This window comes from Myxocyprinus asiaticus, chromosome 50 (genome assembly GCF_019703515.2).
Source record: "Myxocyprinus asiaticus isolate MX2 ecotype Aquarium Trade chromosome 50, UBuf_Myxa_2, whole genome shotgun sequence".
Classification (NCBI taxonomy): domain Eukaryota; kingdom Metazoa; phylum Chordata; class Actinopteri; order Cypriniformes; family Catostomidae; genus Myxocyprinus; species Myxocyprinus asiaticus.
The window spans coordinates 14,193,166-14,206,512 of record NC_059393.1 but is presented as its reverse complement, the minus strand read 5'-3'; the positions used below and the strand labels follow the sequence as shown (position 1 = coordinate 14,206,512).

The 13,347-nt window shown below is 37.5% G+C and overlaps 1 protein-coding gene across 2 annotated transcripts in view; it reads right to left on the bottom strand.

Moving 5' to 3' along the window:
- Nucleotides 1–5,861, bottom strand: part of LOC127439289 (leucine-rich repeat and immunoglobulin-like domain-containing nogo receptor-interacting protein 3) — a 52,488-nt gene extending 46,627 nt beyond the window's left edge. For both annotated transcript variants that reach the window (XM_051695526.1, XM_051695528.1), the window contains exon 1: nt 5,413–5,861. The gene's annotated coding sequence lies outside the window, so the exon portion shown is untranslated. The remainder of the gene's footprint in view (nt 1–5,412) is intronic.
- Nucleotides 5,862–13,347: the final 7,486 nt, after the last annotated feature.

Genomic DNA, 13,347 nt, shown 5'->3' with positions numbered 1-13,347 from the left:
ATCACTATACAATACGGTTCTATTCATTAACATTAGTAAATTCATTCCTATATATTTACTGTGGATTTTCACATTGAGAATAAATGTATTCATCCAAAAGCTGAACAATGTTGCTTTCAGAGGCTTTATATTGAGTTAGGATGAAAATAAGGTGCATTTTGAACTGTTCTGAGACCAGTGCAAACAGACAGCACACTGGAGGTTAAGTCATTCACTAAATAGTGAGCAAGGGAGCTTAATCCTGCTGTCCACATATGTGGACATCAATTTTTAGGAAAACTATTTGCCATAGAATTTTTTTTTTATTTGCTTGTTTATTAGGTGTTACTAGTTACAAATCAAAAAGGGAAATGGAAAATGCACACAGCAGTCACGCGGGGGTCTCTGGAGGTTAAAGAAAACCATGTACTACCATGGTCCTATTAACATGGTATTTCCAGAGTTTCCAGAGACATTACCATGTCCAAAAACCATGATAATACCACAGAACTGTTTTGTTGGTATAGCTGTTTTTTTATATGTATCATGGTAATACCAAGGAGTTCTTTGAAATAACTTGGAGTACCAAGTAAAAACGGTGGTAAAATAATACTACAGTATTCTTTGAAGTACCTCAGAGTACCATGAAGATAACATGGAATGTGAAAATTGTACTATGGTACTTTTATCATTTGATACCATCACTGTACTATAGCACGACCTTAGTAATTTTGTTTTTTTAAAGTTGGGGGTCATTCATCAGTCTTTAAATTGATTGATAGACCAATAAAAAATAGGGATTTTACAATTTTACACAATTATTGCATTACAATAATACCAAAATGTTTCAGTATTCGTAATATTCACTTTAAATACGAACAGTTATTTCAGGTATTGTTGTGGTACATTTATCACACATACAGTAATCTTTGACCATCGATTAATATGCAAACCACTAACACAAAGCAGTCATCATACAGTATGTGCTGCATGAAAAATCACTTTAGTTTTGTAGTGCTCCATTGGGAGGCTCAGAAGTGCAAAAGGCAGCCTTGTTCCGAAGCCAATGTATAAAACATTAACGTAGACTCAAAACTGCTTTTGTCCTCATTTCATCATATTTTAAAATGTCCAATTTCTGTACTTTGGCTTGGAGGAGGCCCAGGCCTACAATGAAACAGAGGGATCACAAGCTAGCTCGTTAAATGTGAAGCCAAAGATGCATGGCAGCATTTACAAGGGCTGCACTCAATACACAACACAAGTGACTGGAATAATAGTATTAAGGAGGACATAAGCAAAAGAGTGTTGCGGCGTAACCTTTGTGGCATTCATCAGAAGCAGGCTAACACAGGTGTTGACAGAGCACCAGCTAATAATGCTAAATGGAGTTTAAAGCAAAAAAGTCCAAAGCCAAAAAACATTAGTCAACATGAAACCGATTTGCAACCCATTTTACTTCCGTACTGTGACATATTTATGAGTGAAACAGGATATTAAATAAAAAGCTGGACTTGACATATTGGAAAATTATTGGATTAAAAAGTGGGTGTTCCTTACCAGAATGGAGCCAGACCAGAATGTAAGTTTGCAGCTGAACGCCCACTTTTGAGGTGGCTTTTGGACTGGAATGTGGAGTCTGAAGGTCAAGTTCACCCACGGGCGCATCTCAGTGTATCCTAATGCTTACACTTACAATTTTCACATGGAAAGTTGACATGTTGCTAACTGAATGTTCTAGAACCCTGACATGGACCCCATTCTGCCAAGTTACTGACAAGCATCATCTCCCATCAGACATCCTTGCATCAGAGTTTCCCTTTTCCTGTAGCGTGACAGTACATTGTGCGAGCTACCTCAGAGACACGGGTTCTGATCACATGGGAACCAGAAAGTGATTGCGTTCAAATAATCAGACTATTCAAGACTATAAATAATAGATTAGCACAAGTCTGAGATTCCATTTTTGCTCTATAAATTGTACTCAACTGATGTTTAGGGTTGGGGTTTGGGGGTAGAGTAAATTAAATATCCATTCCTGTTGACTGTATTACATCATTTACAACTGAAAAAACAACTAGCTTTTGGCACCACTTTGTGGACATTTCACCTGGAAACTGGAGCTCACACGTGCCCATGCTTTCAACAACACTTCCAGCTTCCATTCTTTCATACTTTTTAAACACCTCAATTTTAAACATTCTGTTAATTGTTTTACACAATTGTAATTTTTTTTTTTTTAGCTTAAATACCATTGTATTTGTAGTAAAACCATAATAACCACAAAATTATGGTTTTTATTACCATAGTTTTCATTTTTCTACTGTAAATTATTACTATGATTTTACCATGAATATCAAGGTTAAAATATGTTTACTGTAGTAAAACCATCCACGGTAAATTTATTTTGGAACGTAAAAAATTGCGAGGGAATGCAAAACTTATTGCAAGGGCATGCAAAACTATTTCAGAAAAAATATTCCCACCTTGTCCTCTAAGGGGCTCCGTAGAATCGTGCACAATAAGTCTAGGAACATGAATTAAAAAAATTATTGCTTAGCTGTTTTGCTAACTTCAACCACACAGCCTATTCCAAAGCAGTGCCCTCCAAAGACACATTAGTAAACCCAAAAGCGCAAAATAATTTACGGACAGATCTCTGAATGCCTATAAAGGTCTCCGACTGTCAAGGAGACAGGTGTAATTTCGAAGTAAACCTATTTCAGTGAAATCTGCCAAGAAGTGACATTTTGTGTGAGGAATTTCCAAAAAAACAGACCAATCACACTGTGAATTCAGCAAAAGTAGGTCGAAAGTTTTGCTGCTGAAATCTGCCTGTGCTTACTGATAATCAAATCACTGCCCCCAGTGGCCAAAGCTGGAATTGTTTTTTAATGTCTGGGCAAGAGTGAGCTCTAGTTTTTTGGGTAAAATGTCCACAGAGTGGCACCAAATGCAAGTTGTATTTTTAGCTGTTAATGATGTATTACAGTCAACAGGAATGCATATTTTATCCACTTTATCCGACCCCCACCCCACCAACCCAAACCTCAACCCTAAACCTAACCATCAATGAAGTAAAAATTTAATTTTAGAGCAAAAATGCAACCTCACTATTGTTCATGTGAACACAATTACTTCCTGGTTCTCATGGGACTAGAACCTGTGTTTCGGAGGTTGCTCGCGCAAGAGGGTAATGTGTAAAAGCTTGAAAAGGTGCAAAAATGTATGATCGATTTCCCACATGATCATGTTTTTTTTTTTTATTTTTTTATTTTTTATCACATGATCATGTTGAAAAACCTAGCTGACAGCACCATGTAGAAAGTAAAAAGGGTCCATTCTGAATTCATGTTAACTTTAAAGCTATTGCTCTCTTCATCAAAAACAATAGATAGATACAAGAAACCTCAACCCTTATAAACAAGTTAATAAAGAAACATATTTAAGAAAAAAAAAAATGTATTCATTTCTCTGCTCCTAAACGAATCAAGGTGGACAGGCAGGTGATTATTTCTTAACCAGCTGCATGCCTGATCTTTATTATCTGTACTGATCCGAACACAACAGCGCTGATGTCTCTGCCTCCTCCACTGTCCACATTCTTAGTGATCCTCTCTGTTCATCAACCTTTCATCAGGAGCTCGTGATTCTTACTGTTGTGATACAAACCAACAGGCAGGGTTGCAACAATGCAACTTTCCGATACTGTAAAGACACATCTTGCCACTTCATACACAGTGGCCGCTGAAGAACCCAGACCCAAGAATGCCAAGAGGACCTACAGCACAAAATTAAATTGCCTTGACATCAAAATTTGTGTTCCTATTGGCCAATGAGGTTTTTGTACTTGCTGGGATGTGCGCCATTGAGAATTGAATAAAAAATTCTTAATTGAGAATGAATTGTTATTTAGGTCGAAAACGGAATGCAGAATTGTAATTTGAATTGATGGAAGTAGATTTAGAATGGAATGAAATTCAAAGAAATAAAATTAATTGTTGTAAGTGTAATTTTTAATTATCTACTTTTTCAGAATTAATTACATGTAAACACATTTTCATGCACACAACTTATTGGGCATTTCCAGAAACATTAGATGATATTAATAATCAATGTTTGAAATGCCACCTTTAGAAATGTGGGTAGCACTTTACAATAAGGTTGCATTTGTTAACAACAGTTAACAAAATTAGTTATCATGAACTAACAATAAACATTATTTTACAGCAATTATTAATCTTGGTTCATGTTAATTTCTACATACAGCATACTACTAAATGTTGTACACATTTACAATAGAAAATGTATAAGGAACAAACATGAACTATCACTGAACATGAATTGTATAAATTAGCATTAAACAAGATTCATATATTCTGTAAAAATATATTTTTTATTGTTAGTTCATGATACCTAATGCATTAACTAAAGTTAACTATTATCACCTTATTGTAAAGTGTTGCCCAAATTTGTATTTAATTCATATACAGTATATTTCATTATATTTCTTAAATTAACTTTAATTTTATGAACCATGGTGGAAGAATACTTTAAAAAAAAAAAATGTTCTAAAAAGCTCTTAAAATAGTAATAATCATTATTATAATAATTAAACCTGCTTTGATGGCTATTAATTAGTTATGACAGTACTGAACATAGTTTAGAGAATTATGTCTAGTATGTTAAAATGTATTCAACATAATGGGAAATAAATTGCCATTATTAGTTAATGTAATTGTTTATGTTTGAAAAATTCCATTGTTAAGTTACTGTGTTGAACTTCTTTAAATTGTAATTCCTCATCCTGTCAATCTGATGCATATTTCAATTTAACATCCTGTGGAATGTGGCTAAATTAATAATTTCAACTCATCAATTAAAAGGGAGCCAATTACTAATTATTATAATCTGATGCTTGAATAGTTGGGGACACATTTATAAAGGTTCTCAAGATGAGAGATTTAGGACAGTGATACACTGTAGTACACAATTAGATTGTTTTTGAACAATCAATTACATATTTAAACCAGCTCGGAGGACACCCTCAGAAGACTTTCCAGACGTATTTAAATTATGAGCATCGTTATTTGCATGCAAGAGATGTTGCTGTGGTAATTAAGCTTGCAGAAGCGAGCGCAGGCAGCGTTTTTGTATTAGATACATTAGTGAGCATTAGATGGATATGCAATAGCAACTTAATTAAATGTACAATACCTCAAGTGTCTTTGTTAACCTAGCAACTAAAACCCAATGGCAAAGATGACAAGTGAAATTAGGTGCATGCAGTTAACAAGTCTGTCTTCCTTATTGAGAAGCATGTTGCTCTTTTTAGCCCCCCGCCCCCTTTATTTAAGCACTAATTACTGGTGGAACACTGCCAATTTGTACAGCATTGAACGGCACCTCTCTGGAGAAGATGAAACTGCTCACCCAGGGCTAGAACTTGACAGGTGGTACCCTCAACCCTGACAACAGCTCAGCGCTTGTATCCTCGGTTTTGACTGTCCCCTTTCAGCTTCTGTGAGTGGGCTGTGCACAGCTAGTCGGTTCGAGTCAACCAATTAAACCTCCAGATGCTTGTAGCTGCAGCATCCGATTCCAAGATCCCAACAAAATCGTCCCTTTTGCTTTGGTGGTTTCACTCAGCCACTGGATAGTTTAGCCTCTATGCAGAGAAAAGCTGGATTGGTCTTTGTTTTCTATTGTCGGCAGCCAGTAGTCATCAGGTTCTCTGTACATATTGTCCCATTGACAGAAAAGATGATGTGTGGCTTTCTGGACAAGTGTGTGAAAGAGTGTGTGTATAAGGCTGGATGAGTCGTACTCCTGCCACGGCTCTTGCTCTGTGAAGCTGTGATATCTGGTGTGTGTGTGTGTGTGTGAGAGAGAGAAAGAAAGAGGCTGTCTCTCTTCCACTCTCCACTACAGCTGAACAGCTTCAAAACTCACACTGCCAGCAAACTGATGACTTAGGGAGTGTCTCAAAAGTGCAATCCCACTGAAAACAATTAAGTGCCCTCCACTAGGCAGGCAAAAGTCCACTTGAAGTGGCGTCCACACTATGAAGCCTGAAGAAGGGACTGACACTGTCTTGCAGAGTTCAAAACAAATGTATTCTTCTGCAGTGGCTAGTTGTTTTTGTAATATTTAGATTTTCGACTCAAAAGTCGACTTCACAACCCAGTCCCTCACTGATATCAATCCATGAGGGTTTGAATACTCAACAGTAAAGACCAGCAGCTGGAATCCCATCATTTCAGCAGACACTTGATACTCTTAATCAGACTATGTGTGCAATCTTTTGTACTGTTTTTGGTTGACCTTTTTTGACTGTTTGTCAAAACTGAGTCCCTCAGTATGGGGTTTAGTGGATGCTGATTTAGATGTATCCTATGAGAGATTTATTTGTGTTGCATGTATGAGGGAAAGAGAGAAATAAGAGAACAAAATTTGTAAATTTTCTGAAGAAAATGTGAGTGCCGCCACAACGCTGGGTGTTCTGGGTGGTTGCTTACTGACCCAAGTCAGAAGATTTGGCTTTGGTCCATAGATATGGCTCAGGTCGTTCCTTCATTGTCAGTCTTGGGGACTTTATTTAATTTTTTCTGATATACAGTACAACAGGCACTTAGCGCTACATTCATTTCCATTCAAACGTATCTGAACATGAGTGAACGGAAACGCAAGCTCATGTGAAGAAACCTTGCATATCACTGCGGATGGGAGTTCAAGTTTGACAAGAAGATATGTGAGTAGATGATGATCGAAAAGTCAATCGAAAGGTAGCCGCAGCTTAAATTGTAAGTCTGATCACTTTTGATAAACCTCAAATGTTAAGTCTGAGCAACAGTAAAAGTGGTTTGCTTAAACAACCAACAAAAATAAGGAACACTCAATGGCAGCACATAACTGAAAAAAAAACAAAAAACAAAAAAACAAACGGAAAAAAGCCAAACGAGAGAGTCAAGCAAGACTCCAACTGTCAGACTGAAAACCAAACGTAAATCAGAGAGTAGATCAACAGAGAAAAATAATATTATCAATTTATTACTGCAGAGGAAAATAAAGATAGGAGCAGAAAGATAGAGGAAGAGGAAATTGCATCCCCAAAATAACCAGGTGCTACTGTACACTGGCCATTTCAGCAATATTGATTCCTCACATAATTTATGCTCCACAACTTGGAAAGTTCTTTGGTAAGACCTACAAAGTAAATGCTAGAATGGCGATTTGCTAATGCCGAGTTTCAGGCATGGTCGTAAATTGGAAATATTCAATCGGAATATCCCACTCCACATTCGACTTTAAATGGAACTCAGCATATTTCCAGAAACATACTTTACGCAATTACATGTGTGCAAATGTGAACAACTGGCCAACACACTGCCAACGCATGGTTCAAGTTGAACAAGCTTAACTTGCATTCCTGCATTACTGTTATGGTAACAAACTTCAGTACTCAAGATGGCGATAGAGTTACTTCAAAAGTCTGCACCATTAAACTGGATGTGTTATTATATAGCTAAGTTACTAAAAATACATTAACTTTGACTTACTTGCTCAGCAATATCCTCTTCAAACTGTTGCGCCGGCATGACAGCCCTTACAAAAAGTCTAGAGTTCAGGTAAACAAGCCGCAAACTTGCCATAGATTTGACACTCATTCTTTTCACATGCAAATGAGCTTGTGATTCGCTGCAAATGTTTACCAGAAGTTTGCAGCTCTTCACCAATAGTGGTGAACCTGCAGCAAACCTTTGGCAACAGTGGACAATTTGCTGCAAGATTGCTGCAAAGCTCATTTGCCTCTGATCATGATCAGTGGCAAATTTGCAGCAAGTTTGTGCCAATTTGCAATGGGTGTAGTTGACTTGAAAGAGTAAACTCACTGTATACGTGGACAGTTCACACTAATGATAGTGTATATATAGCGCCCCTTGTGGCAAGTTTGCATAGCTAGAAGCGCCTGCATTTATGTACTTGCGTGGAGTATGTATTGGCCTTAAGGCACCTTAGGGCCTGTTCACACAAAATGTGTTTTTACTTTTCTGGCTGTGCTATATCCAGCTGCACTGTTTTTTAATTGTTTTTCTATGTAAACATGCGCTTGATGGATGTCTTTGTTGCGCGGTGTCTCACTGTTATTCGGCGTCTTGCGCATGGACGAATGCCTGCTTGCGTCAGAATAAAGCAATATGCATTAAAACGAACAGAATAGAATTTAGGTGTCTTGAGGTGCTTTTTTTATGTTAAGGTTTTTTATAACTTGACATGGTTTTAAAAAAAACCTCACCATTCCTGTGCAAGATGCCACAATGGTCAAAGACATCCATCTAGCACATTTACATATACAGTACGTGATCGGTGTAATAGAAAAAACGTGTCTCAAAAACCTGCATTCTGTGTCATTCGTTGCGCTGCATCTAGCAAGAACCTGTTCGGTCTGAGAGGTCCCCTAGTCAACACATTGGGATACATATTAAGATAACAATAAACACAATACACTGCAACGCTGTTGCTGTTCCTAATGACCATGGCCAGCCTTAGATGTGTGTGCCCTTTTGCAATTCAGCATCCTCACAAATCTCAGCACAAGCACTAAAACCGCTAAGATAGCCTCGTCTGAGTGGCAACTGTGAAATAAATGGTCAGATAACAGTGCAGAGACAGGGGAATTCTGAGACAATTGAAGAAAAACATCCTTTGTCTTCTTTTTCAGAAAAAAGACTGCATGACCTTTCAGAGATCTGGAAGTGCCGGAGTGCGTCACACTTTATTTGAAGCAACAAACCCTGGTAGAGGACAGCGAAAGGGCACCTGGATGTGTTGGAGATGGCCTATCTGCATTTCTGAGAACAAGTGGGGTGCGGTGGACTTCTGAAATGAGGAGAAAAAGTACACTCTCTTTGCTTGGGTTTCTTTACCTTGCTGAAACATCTTAAACCTGGTATATAATAGGTGTGGGTGAGAAACAGCTCAAAATTTAAGTCCTTTTTTTTACTCTAAATCTCATCTGAAAGTCACATTTGATGCCTGTTTAGTTTTACTTTCACATCTGAAAGTGAAAGTAAAAGTGGATATTTAGGGTAAAAAGGACTTGAGGGTAATAGAGGCCCGGCATCCTGGCCTGTCGCCCGCGACACGTGCTCCAACTCGCCCTGGAGATTTAGGACCCTCACCTTTTATATTGCTTCTGAATATACAGACCGTTTCAAGGACTGTTCGTTGGTGACGTCATTGTTCCATGAACATTTCCTGCTTGTCAAAACAGAGACTACTTAGCAGAGATGGGCCACTTCTATTAAAATGAATGGGAGAAATTGGAATGCCCAATGGCAGCCAACGGTCAACCCGCCTTACAGGTAAAATAGCCAATCACCTTTTCGATACAGAAATCGCCTGCCAATAAACTCAAGAACACGGATGTGCATTAGCTATACAAGACAGTATAATTGCATTTTTAGCGTTATCTGAGGTAAAGGAACACAATTTATTATTGCGACAGAACAACACGCCCTTCCAGTGGATCATTGTTGCCCCATGTGATGGAGCTCGCGTGATCCAAATGAGGAGCCTCATCACCACTGCCTTTAAACACCGAGCGCACCTCTCCTTAAGTGACCGGTCTCTACCTGTTGGCGTCTTCACAGGTCCAGGAACGGAGCGGGGAGGGTCTGGTGCGAGTTAGATGCGTTGCCCGACCCGTGCTCAGGAACCCCGGGGCGAGTTGGAGCATGCGTCACGGGCGACAGGCCAGGATGCTGGGCCTCTATTACCCTCAAGTGCTGAAGCCCAGGGAAGCTAGACCGCTCGAGAGAAGCCGCATAGTGTTGTCAGATTTTACTGCTTATTTGAAATATGTTCTTTTATCGTAATCTTGACCATCCATTTTGGAGATTTCGGTCTTTCCCCATTCAAGTAGATAGGAGCTGCACATTCATGCCGCTTGTTTACATAGAAAAATAGCTGCCAAAACTGCCCAAAAATGGCCGCTTAGTGGACTGACTTACCTTGAAAAAGAGACTTTGTTGAAAGGATCCGTAAATACGTCTGGACCGTTCTAATTCCTTTGTTTTTGTTTACATTCTTGAAATGGTCTATAGATTTAACCACTGGATAGATATGGATTACGTTTGTTTCCTTTATGTGATTTTTGGAACTACAAATGTCTGATCACCATTCACTTGCATTGTATGGACATAAAGAGCAGAGATATTTTTCAAAAAATCTTCATTTGTGTTCTACTGAAGAAAGTAAGTCATACACATCTGGGATGGCATGAGGGTGAGTAAATGATGAGAGAATTTTCATTTTTGGGTGAACTATCCCTGCAATACATTCAAAGGCATTTTTCATGTGGCATTTATTTTTCACTACAAACTGTATTTCAATTAAACAACTCTGGTAAGTGGTGACTCACAGACACAGAGGTGCAGCTTTAATTTAACTGAGCTGAATATTCGCCAAAAACCAGCTCACTCACAGATCATTTACTTTTTAAAGTCATTAATTTAAAGTTAATTTCAAATAGGATGTCACTGAAAGTGGTAAAGACCGAGTTGGTGAATTTACTTTGTTTACTTTGGAATTAGTCTACCCACCATTTTGACACATTTAGGCTGTTAGTGTAGTGGTTGGGACAGTCTTTATACTGTACATATGAGTGATTCATACATTATTTGTTCTCATACATTATTAGGTCACCTTGACGTGTGTGTGTGTGTGTGTTCCCTGGGGGTGCTAAGCCCTAATAAATTGCTTTCAAAGCAGTAAAGTGGCCACAGAACATTGTGAGGCTGAATAACATTCACACGTTTTCCTGCCTGTCAGGATGCTTATCATGCGCAATGTTAAATGGCTTGTTGCATATGGTGGCCTGACATTGTATTGGGTAACATGAGTCACTAAGGGGCACTGTGTGTTAATTAATTTTAATTAAAAGTCCTTGGTGTAATAGAGATAATGTACACTGTAAAACAATGTCCTTAATTTTAAAGGTAAAAGACTGTAAAAATGCTACAGTAAAAAAATGTAAATTGGTTAACGAGTAGTTACCGTAAAATATACGTACATTTTTTTATATATATATATATATATTTAAAAAGACAATACATGTAGTTTTACTGTAAAATGTTACAAAATATAAATTTTTTAGATGTAAAAATTATGATTTTCCAGTATAATTAACAATAAAAATGTATATTATGTTTAAAAAGAAAGTACATGTACTTTTTACGGTAAATTATTGTAATAAGTAATCGGGTGTTCCCAGAGTTCTCTGCGTGACCCATTACATTTCATTATATTTTATGGGAATAGTTATGTTTCTTCTTATTTTTAATATCAGTTATGTACATTGGGGTGTTCTGTGTTATATTTAATGTAGTTTAGTTAATGTTTATTGCATTATTTTAATTTCACATGTGTTACCCTGATGGTGTTTTGTGTTTGTGTGAGTGACATTGAGCACTGTCTCTATATATTTATTGGTCATTGCTCCAGGAAGGGCCACTATTGATAAACTTCATGTCATCATATGCACTTTTGTAATTACTACGGTGATTAACAATACATTATAAAGTGAAAAGCAGATTTTTACAGTTTTACAAGGTTACCATATTAAGTTTATCATTTAATAATATAAACAACGGTACTGCACCGTAAAATATACTGTTTAATTTTTTTTTTTTTTAAACAACAGGATTTCTTTTACAGTGTAATTTCAATCTGTGATGGGTAAGATGTTTTGAAACTGTAGCTCACCAAGCCACAAGCTACGCATAATTTAATCATGAAGTGCCTTAACCAGCACAGTTTTCTTTGGCGTGTTGACATATTTTCTACTGAAGTCTGAAGTTTGGCTGGGACTTGTTTTTAAAAATAGCCAACAGACGGGGAAACTGAGAAGCGATTTCAATACAGAGTCCAACCATGTTTCCACTGACTTTTGAGCTAAAAGCATTTGAGTGCGGGCTGTGAAGGAGCATAGTGTATAATTGGTTTGACCCACTGAATGAATACACCCCTTCACTGAACTAGTAGTCGGTCATTTGAGTCTGAACTAGACGAGACATCTCATTCGTGATTGAACTGAATGTACTGGTACACTTGTTTGTGAATGAAATAAATTAATAAGCCATCTCATTCATAAACAATGATCTGTTCTCTGGCTATATGAGAGGAGGCAAGTCGTTCGTTCAGTTCAGCAATCTCGTTCAACAGGAAAAGGGGCTGGATGAATTATGTATAAAAGTGAGTAATAACCACACATTGCAATGAAATATGGATGTTCTTGAAACTCAGAATTATTTTTTAGGCTGTATTGTTGTCTTTTTTTGTATAGCTTGATAAAAAGTCATGCTCAGCAGTTCACATTATGATAGATATGATTTGTTGTAATTTGTAGGGAAACGCTTAAACACTGATGCTTAAACACTATGCAGTGCTTAAAGGGATAGTTCACCCAAAAATGAAAATTCTCTCATCATTTACTCACCCTCATGCCATCTAAGGTGTGTATGACTGTCTTTCTTCAGCAGAACACAAATGAAGATTTTTAGAAGAATATTTCAGCTCTGTAGCTCCAAAAAGCACATATAGCCATCATAAAAATAATCCATACCATTCCAGTGGTCTAATTAATGTCTTCTGAAGCGAAACGCTAGGTGTGTGTAAAAAATAGATCAATATTAAAAAAAACATTTAACTAAAAATGTTCGCTTCCGGCCAGCTTGAGGTTTGTACGTTGATGAGGGTGGTGTTCAAACTGCCTCTCGCGTGACCTAAGCGCGTAAGCCTCCTCTGCATAGATATTCATACATAGATCCCTTATTAGCAACTGTTTCTATGGACCGTGCTACTTTTTCGACACAAAAAGGAGTTTATGCAGCGGTCTGAGCAAGGAGCTCAGTCTGAGGCATCTCCTCCACTCACTCGCATTCAAACCGATTCAAACAGCTCTCCTTGTTAACCGTTCCAAGATTGCGCCACAGTTGACATATTCAAACCAGCATCAGTTCTCGCGTGAACTTGCCAACGCGCATGACCTCGACCCTCGTGAATTTTTAGTAAAAAAAGCTTTAAATATTGATCAATTTCTTACACACTCCTAGCATTTAGCTTCAGATGACATTAATCCACTGGAGTCGAACTGATTACTTTTATGATGGCTGTATATGATTTTTGGAGCTTAAAAAATTTGGCACCCATTCACTTGCATTTTATGGACCTACAGAGCTGAAATATTATTCTAAAACTCATGAGGGTGAGTAAATTATGGGAGAATTTTCATTTTTGGATGAACTAATCCTTTAAGTCTCTTAGTAGATTTGTAGACATGCAAATTTTAATAAAAAATAATTAAAC